General features: G+C 35.2%; 1 long non-coding RNA gene across 2 annotated transcripts; it reads left to right on the plus strand.

Moving 5' to 3' along the window:
• The first annotated feature begins 7,808 nt into the window (after positions 1-7,808).
• Positions 7,809-11,221, plus strand: LOC311283870. 2 transcript variants are annotated; one of them, XR_014626130.1, is made up of 3 exons: positions 7,809-7,867; positions 7,935-8,298; positions 10,899-11,221. It is a non-coding gene; the product is annotated as an uncharacterized lncRNA (long non-coding RNA). The 2 variants fall into 2 exon arrangements; XR_014626131.1 differs by lacking the exon at positions 7,809-7,867 and having other exon boundaries at positions 7,878-8,069; positions 8,196-8,298.
• Positions 11,222-11,503: the final 282 nt, after the last annotated feature.

Raw genomic sequence — 11,503 nt, forward strand, 5'->3', positions numbered from 1 at the left:
ATCAACCCAATACATTTTTTGCAAGGTGTTAAATGACACAAGTGTTAGCACACATAAAAAAATAAAATAAAATAAAAAACAGTAAAAACAAATTAAACGACATGAGATAAGTAATAAATAGTTTGCTTTTAAAAGGTAACTTTACTCAAACTAAATCAGTCATAATAGAGTTAGTTAGAAGTTAAAAGTAACCTATTTATTACTTATCTTACTTTGAAAACAAATAACTGTGATTTCTTGTTGCATCGCTGCATCCATATGAAGAGATTTACAAACATGTAAATTAAGTTATAAGTGCCCAACTAACGGGACACTGATCACCATAATGGTGAGTTCAAACAAAAACATTTTAGGAAAATCAACATCAATTTATAAAGTCAGCTTATGATGTTCTCTAAAAGAATTTTTTTTTTGTATTTACAATTCAACTTTCATGATGACTTTGGACAATGAGTGACTGCAACTATGAAAGATAACTGCGTAAGTGGAGGAAATAAGTAAAAAAGTATCTTAAAATTGATAAAAACATACAAAAGAGTGTCGGGACAATGATAGACTGTGCATGTGCGTTTATCAAATCTTTACTAGCGAGATATTGGCTTGCTTTATCCAGCTCATAGTCCTGACTTTAGCAGTGACTGAGGCAATAAAATAATCTTTTCAGATTATATTTGAGGAAACTGATTACAATTTACGATATAAGTGATAACGCAAGAGCTCCCACGAAACTTACTGATCATTTATTAGTGTTATGTAGTCTTAAACTGCTATCTTTTCAAAGACAAAGAGGAAAGGTCAATCTGCTCTCACACATGACATTGAGTGCCATCTGTTAATTCTCAATAAAACTTCTGTAGACGTGTGACAGAAATAAAGTCAGTCTGGTTAGTAATAAGTGAAGCTGGATATGCTGTTTGTGGAGTTGTTTAATCCTCCTCTGCTGAGATCTTCACAGATTTAATGTCTTCTTTTCTCTTCAGTTGATTTCATCTTAGGCTGTGTCTGAAGTCAGTCGTAGTTTTTGTGTTTCTGCTCGTCTCTTCTCTTTTTTTTCTATTTTTATCTCTTTTTATCTCTGCTTCAACACATACGCCGTCAGATCTGGGAAAATGTGCACCTTTTTTCCTTTATACTCCAGAGATTTCTCTCTGGCCAGCTTCATTATTAACTCCTTCGTTTGGTAATGATGTATCCTGATAATAAATGCTCTTGGACGATCGTCTCTCGGTCTGTGCAGCGTACTGTGTGCCTGGTCGATCACGATAGGTTTGGTGAAATGTTCCGCTCCCAGCTGTTTTGGAAGTAACTCTGCAATAAATTCGGTACGTCTGCCGTTTTCTTCCTTCTCTGCAACGCCTACCAGCCGGATGTTATTGCGTCTGGAGCGAGACTCAAGATCATTACATTTATCTCTAAGTTTCTTACATTCTTCCATCAGTTCCACACACTGCTTTTCAACACTAGTCAGAGTTTCCTGATTCGTAGTAGCGTCTTCAATTGCCGTGACTCTTTCTGCGATGTCTGTCAGTGTAACTCATAGTATCAGTGTAACTCATAGTTCAGTAACTGTTTGCGTGAACGTGTTGAATTTTTGGCTAAAGGAAGCATTTAAAGCTGTTATCGCATCCATGATGTCTTGATTACTAGGATAAGTTGCACTACCAGTAGCGCTAATTAGCCCCGACTCCCCCGTAGCATTTTCCGCGGCCTTGCCCTGGTTGTCGGTCTCTTCATTTTGTTTGTCTTTTTTTTCTGGATGTTTTGGCATTGTTTTAGTTGATTCCTGACTCAAGATTGAACAAATTTAAGGGTTAAATGTCTAATTACAGATTATTTTATCGTGAAATTATTGGAGGATTTGCGGAGCTTAGACAAGAGCAGCTCTCTTCATGCAAACCAAAACCAGAAGTCCTGCATGATGTGTTTAATAAAAAAAAAATCATCATTGTACATTGTACATCATTTCATGTGGTGGTAGTGAAACACTTTTGATACAGAATTGAACTCTGAGTAATATTAGTGAATGAACAGGCTATATGGTAATTTTGTCTTTTTTTTTCTCTTTGCGTTTCCAAAAAAAAAAAAAAAGGAAAAAGCATTAACGTGCAACAAGTAGGCTACGCACTGAAATAAATTACTCATCATTAAAGTCATTTTGGCTTCATACTTTTGGCATAAAGTTATTAAATATTTGTCATACCTGACCAGAAGATGATCAAATAAATGTCACATTAGACAAGGAAGTTGTAGGTTGTGTTTGAATCATTACATATCTTATTTAGCTGAGGTAAATTAAACGCAATTCTCACGTATGGATTGCTCGATGAAGAATGAGAGATGGCCCAATGGTCAGTTGAAATTTAAAAGGCTGATTTTCACGCTTCAGGGCAGTGACGAGTACATATGTCGTCCAGTGGTTGTCTAGCCACCCTTGGCACAAACTTAAGCAATGGCCCTGAACGGTGGTTTAATGTCAACATTGTGACAACGTAGTTATAGCAATCTTTTGGCCATGTTGTTAAAACGTTGTTAGAAGGTTGGGTACGTTGTGCCAACATTCTGTGTTTGCTGGGTGTGGCTTTAAGTCAGTTGTAATTGTGTTTCATTTTCTGAGAGTGCAAACATGTTGTTGAATCAACATCACATTGTAACATTGATTCAACGCCATTACCATTGATTTATGGATGAAAAAAAAAAATTTTTTTTTTTTTTTTTTAAATTAATTACTGGAGCAAAAGAGATGTTGATTCAATACAGTTAACATTGACACATTAACATTATTTTGATGGTTGCTGTCTATCTGGGACCCTAATCAAACACACCTGAACCAGCTAAGCAATGTCTTCAGGATTACTAGAAAGCTACAAACAGGAGAGTTTATCAGGGTTGGAGCTAAACTCTGGAGGACAGTGGCCTTCCAGGACTGAGTTTGCCTGTCCCTGTTCTATAGCATGTGATTCATCAGTGTTGTGATAATCTGAAGAATTATAAAAACATTTTGCACAACCAAGGTTTAAACTACTGTATCTTTCAGACACACACAGACATCAAGAATCAGCATATGCATCTCAGTGCATGATGGGATCCATCAATCAAAACTCATAAATATCTCCTATCATGCATTGTAGCATGAATAAATTATGCTGATTTGCCTTAGTATTTTCTTTTATTATTACTATCTGCTTTTATTTTTGCTGTTGTTTTTGTTGCAACTTTTTAGTAGCTTGGTTTGTGATATTTAGAGTTTTATCTGTTGATTGTCACCGTTGTTGAGATTCATACGCTGATTCTTGATGTCTGTTTAGGTCTAAAGTGTAAAGTAGTTAGAAACCTTTTTTTGTACACTATGTTTTTTTTTAAAGTTCTTCAGATTATGCTGGCTCGCATGCGGTAGGATCACAGAGCTATTATACTCAAAAACATGAAATATGTTAATATTAAACATTTTTCATACAATGAAAGATCAGACTCTTTATTAGATCAGTGAATCAGGCCACTATGTCATCATCAATAATTCATGCCGTAATGAATGCTTTATAAGCACACAGTTAAAAAAGTCAGAGAAAATCTGACATTAGAAAGTCAAGGGTCAAGAGCCCAACTAAAGCAAACACTGATCTCCATAATGGTGACTTCAAACTTGATTATTTTCAATAAAACATCAACGTCTAAACCTCTTGTAATTCTCAATAATAAATGTTATGACAAATTAGTTTGTAAAATAATATTTTTAAATTACAGGCAACCACAACTGCCTTTTTTCTATATATACCTGTATAACATTAACTGAAGTAGGGCTGGGCGATATATCGCACGATATTGTTATGCGCATCTCATCAGTAAAGCCGGTTCCTTGATTAGTAGTAAATCGCCATCACCTGCTTTCAGATGGAGCGGTGTTAAATTAACACTCCTGGGGCTGGGAGTGTATATGAGTCCACACTCAAGAGTGTAAAGTGTTAAAATATGAGCGTTAAATTAACACTCAAGAGTGTTAAAGTTAATGAGATAATTAAGTGATTAATTTAGTGATTATTGAGCATTATTGAAGACACTTGATGTTAACAAGCAGAATCACTGAAGGAGAAAATCACAAATTGTAAGTTACCATTATGGTGATGGGTGTTTGCTTTAGTTGGGCTCTTGGACCTTATATGTTTATTTCAATTTTTACTGTTATTTCGTATGCTGTTATTGATTTATAACAGTTAAATGAACAAAGTAAAATGTGATCTGATAGTGTTGGTTATGTTTTGACATAATCATGTTGTGATCTGAAAAATGAAACTTATTCAGATAGTTTAGTTTAACTTGTTAGCAGCAGGATTGTGGTTCTTCAGCCTATGATTATCAGTACATATAATTTCAAAAATATTTAATAAACATTGTTCTGATCAAAAGACTTTCAACTAATTTCATTTAAAACACAGACATCAATAATCAGCCTGTGAATCTCAGCAATGGGGACAATAATAAAGCTTGTTGCTGTGGCTGCAACGAATCACAACTCATTAATGGCTCCCATCATGCATTGCGGTATGAATAAATTATGATTTGAATTGTCTATGTAATTTACTTTTCCTAATTGAATATTCTGCTCGTCACCATTGTTGAGATGCATGGACTGAATCTTGACATCTGTGTGTGCCTAAAAGAATGATTTTTTTTAAACAACTTTTAAGAAATCCTTTATATTATATCAAAAATTCTGGGCATTTATGCAGATTCACAGTTATGCTGTAACCAACAACATAAATCAAAGTCAGAAAGAAGGATCTTAATGAGTTCAGTGATCAAGTTCAAATGATGAATGTCATAATATATGTCTTTTTTTCTTCATTCATCTGGCAGATATAACTCAGATACCTCAGACAAACAAAATCTAAAATTAATAAGATAAGGGTCAAGAGCCCAACTAAAGCAAACATTGACCGCCATAACGGTGGCTTACAATTTGTGATTTTCTCCTTCAGTGATTCTGCTTGTTAACATCAGGTGTCTTCAATAATGTTCAATCATCACTAAATTAATCACTTAATTATCTCATTAACTTCAACACGTGGACTCATACACTCCCAGGAGTGTTAATTTAACACTGGAGTTTTTGCTGTGTACAAAGAGCCGTAGTTAACTGACAAGCTGAGCCATATCGCATTAATTATCGCTGGCGATACGTCCGCGATATTAATGCGATATGGCTCAGCTTGTCAGTTAACTACGGCTCTTTGTAGTAAATGCCGCTTCATCTGAAAGCAGGTGATGGTGATTTACTACTAATCAAGGAACCGGCTTTACTGATGAGATGCGCATAACAATATCGTGCGATATATCGCCCAGCCCTAAACTGAAGTTCAATGCCGTAAAACCTAAAATATTACTACCGTATATTTTACGGTAAAGCACTTGCAACCAGCTGCCAGTTTGTTACCATAAACTTTAGTTCAGTGCCGTAAAAACAAAAATATTTCTATGTATTGTTTATGGTAAAGTACTGGCAACCACAGCTGCCAGTTTTTTACCGTAATCTTTAGATCACTGCCGTAAAACCTAAAATATTACTACCAGATTTTTTACGGTCAATCACTTGCAACCAGCTGCCAGTTTTTACTATAAACTTTAGTTCAATGCCGTAAATATAAATATATCTACCGTAACTAGAGATGCGCGGATGGGCTATTATTTCATCCGCAACCGCAAAACAAAACTCATCATCCGTCCGCCATCCATCCGCACCAACGTTTTTGACCAATTTTCAAAACTGCACCCGCCCGCCATCCGCTGATTGCTGTATACATAATATTTTTCATTTGATTGGTTCAACCGCCCGCCCGCCACCCGCCCGAATTGAATTAAAATATTATTTTTCGTCACGTCATCCGCCCGATCCGCGGTTTATCCGTGGAGTCCGCGGCTGTAACTGCCAACCACGCATCTCTAACCGTAACCACAGTTGGCAACCACAGCTGGCAGTTTTTTTTACCGTAAATTTTTGTTCAATGATGTAAAACCTAAAAATTGCTACCGTATTTTTTAAAATCTGTACACTTAACATTTAACAGTGTTTTACTGTAAAATGACATGAAATGTCCCGTGAGAGCTATTGCAGTTTTTCACTGTAGTAAGGGTACATAATGTTAAGCAACTGACATGTATTTTCCATTGTTTTTTTTTTTTTTTTTTTTTTTTTTTTACAGTGTATATTTTATATATATATATATATTAGGGTGGGGAACCGAAAACCGGTTCTTATCCAGAATCCAGAAAGTGTTTTTTGAAAAATACCGGAACCGTGCGAAATTCCTAAGTTTCAGTTTCCAAATCCGGTTTAAATGTTTAAATTCGGTTTAAAATCCTTTAATAGCGACGTCTCACAATCACCTCATGAATATTAAAATAGTAACGAAAGCACTCGCGCTACTCATATAAGTTCATACTGTCTATGTATAAGTTACGTTTTTTGAGAGAGAGAGAGCACTGTAAAAAATCCAACTTGCAAATTGTTAACTCAGTTTAAAATTTTAAGTTGAGTGGGCAAATTTTTTACTGCAATGTTGAGTTTACTTATAAAAACTATTTAACTGCAAGTGCACTACTATTTTGTCCAATGAACACAAACAATTAAGTTGAGAAAACTTAATATTTTGATTTCATAGTTCGAACGTTTAACTTCCCGTCATCGCGCATGCGCAGTCTGTCTCGCTGTACGTTACCTTGGGGTTTCCTCCTCCAACCACGCTATCGAAGGGACTGGATTTCATCTGATTGCGGTAAGTTTTCTTTAAGCTTTATGAATGAAAATAGGCTATAAATTGCACACATATGTTGATAAAATATAGTATTATGTTAAAAGATATATTTCGTGGTGACGATAAGTTTCTATTGTTAGAGATTATCCACGTAGCACATTGCTACTTAACGTGCTAACGTTACCCAGACTAACGTTAGAGTGAGGAAACATGCTTGAAAAAGAAGGACAAGGACGTGCATGGTGTTTAAAAGATGTTAAAAATGTTAAGCTCAGTAAGTCGTGAATAAAGACTTAAATGCGGTGCTTGCGCTGATTGAGAGACAGAAAGCCGCTTCTCTCGGACTCGGACAGAATCTGAGTGCGAATTCAGCTATCTTTCGTGGCGTATTGCGATTTAATAATGACATACACATACAATTATGTCAATAACAAAAAACAAAACAAAAAAAGTATTCAAGTAAACACAGTCGGCAATGTCTTAAGTGAACATAACCAATTTGGTGAAACCTAGATGTTTCAGTATTAGATCCATGAGCTCTTAAAGTGACCGCAGTCCGTTCAATTAATTTCAAGTTTATTTGTCACGTATACAAATTTCAGTTACAATTTGTACATGCTTAGGTTGAGGCTCAGTCATTCTACAGTAGTGCAATATAATTAAATACAATACAATTTAGAGGAAAAATTTAATAATAGAAGCCTATGCAAAACTAATGTGTTATGTTAAAAATATGTATGTTAGCTTTGCATATCAAATAATAGAATGGGTAGTATGTGTGCGGTATGTTTTAAAGTGAATAGGATAAAAATATTGTGTATCCTTAAACAAATATTAGGCTAAATCCTTAATGTTAATCAATTAACAAAAGACAAAATCGCTGTAAATACAGTAAAAACTATGCATTGATTCTTTTTCACATTTGATTATTCATTTTCTGTATTATTTTTGCTACATGTTAAATTAACCTACTCTAACTGATGTTTTTGTTGTTGTTTTGTTTAATAAAATTATGTATCTTTGTTCTGTTGTATTTGTCTTTTTTAGACTAAAGAACATCAGTACAGTGACTAGATCCTTGGATGTGCTAAAACAGTGGCCTTTATTTTTTAAAAGATCAGGTGAGTTGAACTGAATTTACTTACTGTTTCTTAATGTTTCAACAATGTTTTTTTTTTTTTTTTTCAGGGTCTCTGCTCTCTGCTGAGTATTACAGTATCACACAAACTGATCCGAAGAGCACCTTTTTCTCTTAGTTAAATGAATACACATCTAGTTGTACAGAGCAAGTGGTGGAGATGAAGATCCTCACTTGATCATCAAGTAATTATTTTGCATGTGATCATATCTCTCTGGTTAAAGGCTGAATGGTGCCATCTCTTTTTCAAGGTAATTCCCATGCTTCACTTTGTATATAACTTGTTCCGTATTTGTTTTTCTGTCTTTCAGACACAGAAACTCCAATGTGCTTCCTCAAAGAAAGTCTACAACTCTTAAAGGTCTGCCTTTGTTTATGAGGGAAAAGTCTGGAAACATCCTGAAGACTTGCCTGGTAAGAAGATCATCAGCATATACACTCACACCTGATATATTTCACCTATGTACCAGATGCTGTTAAGAGATAGGTTTTGTGTGATATACAAAACTTATCATCAACAGACAAACCCAGCCAGCACAGCCATGTGGGGCCCAAATGGGTTTGACCTGGGCTATCTAACTGGGACCCAGCCAGTTTTGTCCTCGGTTTCCATGTAGGCCCCACATGGGTTTGCCCAGATGAAATGAACACTGCTTAGTGTGCACAGTACAGGCTGTTTAATGTAACACTGAATCAGTGTTGGAGGTAATGAGATAATTAAGTGATTGAATAATGATTGTGCATTATTGACGAACACCTGCTGTTAACAAGCAGAATCACTGAAGGAAAGAGAAACACAAGAACTACTTCCAGCCACAACCTTGGATGAAATCAACTGAAGATAAAATACATTACATCTCTCAAGATCTGATTAAACAACTCCACAAACAGCATTACCAGCTTCACTTATTACTAACCAGACTGACTTTATTTATGTCAGACATCTACAGAAAATAATTAAGAAGAGGTTTAGATGTTGATTACTTATTTGAAAGTAATAGTTTGAGTTGATGTTACCATTGTGGCGATCAGTGTGTGCTTTAGTCAGGCTCTTGACTTTTTAACATTAGTTTTTCTCTGGCAGCTGTGTCTGTTTGTTATGGCGAGAACAGCAAGAGAAAATATAATCAGATGCTGTAAGTTGATTGATGATAAGAGTATAATCATCATATAGTGGCTTAGCTCATTGATTATGTGTGAGGTTTATACGGGTAGTATGTTATTCATTTTGTTTATTGTTGTGATTCTACAGCAAAAAAATAATAGAATTTAATCAGAACATCAAATGATTTTTAAAACCCCATTTACACATGTTGGACTACTGAAAATTCTACTTGCACACAGACATCAAGAATCAGCATATGAATCTCAACAATGGTGACATGCTTCATGGTGCATGCTGCAATGCATTCTGAGTGCATCATACGAAACTTATCCATGGCTCCCAGAATGCATTGCACCATGAAGCATGTCACCATTGTTGAGATTCATATGCTGATTCTTGATGTCTGTGTGCAAGTAGAATTTTCAGTAGTCCAACATGTGTAAATGGGGTTTTAAAAATCATTTGATGTTCTGATTAAATTCTATTATTTTTTTGCTGTAGAATCACAACAATAAATAAAATGAATAACATACTAACCGTATAATCCTCACACATAATATCAGTGAGTTAAGCCACTATATGATGATTATGTTCTTATCATCAATCAGCTTACAGCATCTGATTATATTTTCTCTTGCTGTTCTCGCCATAACAAACAGACACAGCTGCCTGAGAAAAACTAATGTTAAAAAGTCAAGAGCCTGACTAAAGCACACACTGATCGCCACAGTGGTAACATCAAATCAAACTATTACTTTCAAATAAGTAATCAACATCTAAACCTCTTCTTAATTATTTTCTGTAGATGTCTGACATAAATAAAGTCAGTCTGGTTAGTAATAAGTGAAGCTGGTAATGCTGTTTGTGGAGTTGTTCAATCAAATCTTGAGAGATGTAATGTATTTTATCTTCAGTTGATTTCATCCAAGGTTGTGGCTGGAAGTAGTTCTTGTGTTTCTCTTTCCTTCAGTGATTCTGCTTGTTAACAGCAGGTGTTCGTCAATAATACACAATCATTATTCATTCACTTAATTATCTCATTACCTCCAACACTGATTCAGTGTTACATTAAACAGCCTGTACTGTGCACACTAAGCAGTGTTCATTTCATCTGGGCAAACCCATGTGGGGCCTACATGGAAACCGAGGACAAAACTGGCTGGGTCCCAGTTAGATAGCCCAGGTCAAACCCATTTGGGCCCCACATGGCTGTGCTGGCTGGGAAGTCATGGTAAAAATTACTTTATTAAATAATTGTAGTTGAAACTTTCTCAGTGATCAGTTTGACTTCATCTGATAGCACAAATTCAACAAGTTGTTATTTTACCAAAGCAAAGACAGTGGAAAAGTACTGCTTCACAACACTGTCCGGAGACATTCCCTCCGATATCTAACCTGTTAAAACAATACAGTGCACAATCATAAGGTTAAACAGTAATGTAGCAATAGCAGAGTAAATAAAATTAATATAATATGAATATAGGAGATATAAACAAGAAAAGGCAGCATGAAAGTAATCCATGTGACTCTAGTGATTTAAACCAATCTTCACTGATGCAATATGACCAGTTTTGGGTGATAAACAGAATGTGTGCCTTAATACATGTACGATTTTGGGTGACCTAAAATAACTAAACTAAAACTAAAAAAAGCATTAAATCAGAATGGCCGTGGATTCTGCTGTGGATCACATCAATGCTGATATGGCATTGTTTGGAGTTGGGAAAATGTTTTCCGTTTATCAGTTTTAGCTCTATGGCTGAATTTGAACATGCTTAAAAAACATGACCACCTTTACTTTTCAAGTGAAGTTACATGAGCAGACCTTTAGGAACACTCTGTGGTCTAACATAATTCAATAAAATAAAAAAATGACCCTAATTTTATGCTGATTTATTTTCTACTGCAGGACACAGAGCCAGAAGACATTCACAAGGGGAGAAGATGAGGACCTTAACTATCGTTGAAGATGATGTTGCCACTATCCACTCAAACCCAAATATAAGGTGCCTCTCTGTAGTACTATAAGAGCAGTTTGGGCCAGATAATGTGCAAGACCTTTGCCACAGTTGTTACTCTCCTCTTTGGCTTGATTTATGGCCCCAATGTCAACTATTCTAAAGCATTAAAATACACCAGTAGTAACTGGTTAAGAAAAAAATTGTTTAGTTTGTTTAGAAAAAAAAACGTTTATTTATCTTGACCTAAAGTGCTCCGCAAGGCTGATTTTTTTTTTTTTGCATAGTCCTTCAAAAGATTGTCCAAGTAGCTGCAATCCATATGGATAATTGTAAGGTTGAGCATTTATTTATTCCAGTTTGTACTCTAATTTTGTGCAGTCTTTTTTTTTTTTTTTTTTTTTTTTAATAAATCTTGAAGAGTGGAATAGAACTTCATCACCTTAAAATATGTGTACCTAATGCAAATAGAAAATGTGTTGTTTTGCAGAATATTTGTCAATAAATAAGTTCTGTAATGATAGCAATGTCTTTTGTATTGTGTTGTATTTACAGT

Source organism: Rutilus rutilus (assembly GCF_951802725.1).
Source record: "Rutilus rutilus genome assembly, chromosome: 2".
Classification (NCBI taxonomy): Eukaryota; Metazoa; Chordata; class Actinopteri; order Cypriniformes; family Leuciscidae; genus Rutilus; species Rutilus rutilus.